Genomic DNA, 902 nt, shown 5'->3' with positions numbered 1-902 from the left:
AAAATAAGTGATGTGAGCTTTGATGCAGAGATTCCTAATAAAGAAGCAACAGTTTGCAGCCAACCAAACCAACTGTAGGTTTCCTTTGTGGCACCAGTGGTAAAGAACCCACCTGCCAATGCAGGGGATGTAAAAGATGTGGGTTTGATCCCCGGGTCAGGAATATCTCCTGGAGGGGGGCATGGCAGCCGACTCCAGTATTCTTGCCTGGAGACTCCCAAGGACGGAGGAACCTGGCGGGCTACAGTCCATGGGGCTGCACAGAGTCAAACATGACTGAAGCGACTTAGTATGAACGAAGCAAGCCAACTGTGCCATTTTCGCCCTGGGATCCCAGTGTGCAGTTGCTGCAAATAGCAGCCTCCTCAGTAGTGTATACAGCCTGTTGCCTGCATGAGTTGCCCTAAGGAACTTGAATATGGCCCTTTACAGTGGACATTCACGACCGGCATGCTGTCCACAATCTAGACTCCAGACAGGTATGTGCGGTGCCTTCGGAAAGCCCCAGGGCAGTGGCCAGGGTCCACATTGGTTCAGTCATAATGTCCATCTGCACCTACCTGCAGAACAAGGTTGTGACTGAGGCCCTCCACAGGGTCAAGTTCAAGTTCCCTGGCAGCCAGAAGCTCCACTTCTCCAAGAAGGGGGATTGTCTAACTTTAATGCAGATGAATTTGAAAACATACTGGCAGAAAAGTGGTTCATCTCAGATGGCTGTGGGGTCAAATATACCCCTATTCCTCACCCTCTGGCCCAATGGTGGGCCCTGCACCCATGAGAACCTTGGCACTGTCCCCTCCATACTCATGCCCATAATAAATCCTACTTTCTTGTCAGAAAAAAGGAGCCAAGGTAGGTGATTTCCCCCAGCAGGTACATAATGATGTGTTACCAGCTTCAGA

General features: G+C 50.6%; 1 non-coding gene across 1 annotated transcript; it reads left to right on the top strand.

Annotated features, from left to right (window-relative positions):
• The first annotated feature begins 291 nt into the window (after window positions 1-291).
• Window positions 292-424, top strand: LOC122684559. Its single transcript, XR_006338097.1, has one exon. It is a non-coding gene; the product is annotated as a small nucleolar RNA SNORA70 (small nucleolar RNA).
• Window positions 425-902: the final 478 nt, after the last annotated feature.

This window comes from Cervus elaphus, chromosome 26, assembly GCF_910594005.1.
Source record: "Cervus elaphus chromosome 26, mCerEla1.1, whole genome shotgun sequence".
NCBI lineage: Eukaryota > Metazoa > Chordata > Mammalia > Artiodactyla > Cervidae > Cervus > Cervus elaphus.
This window is presented reverse-complemented; position numbering and strand designations above follow the sequence as displayed.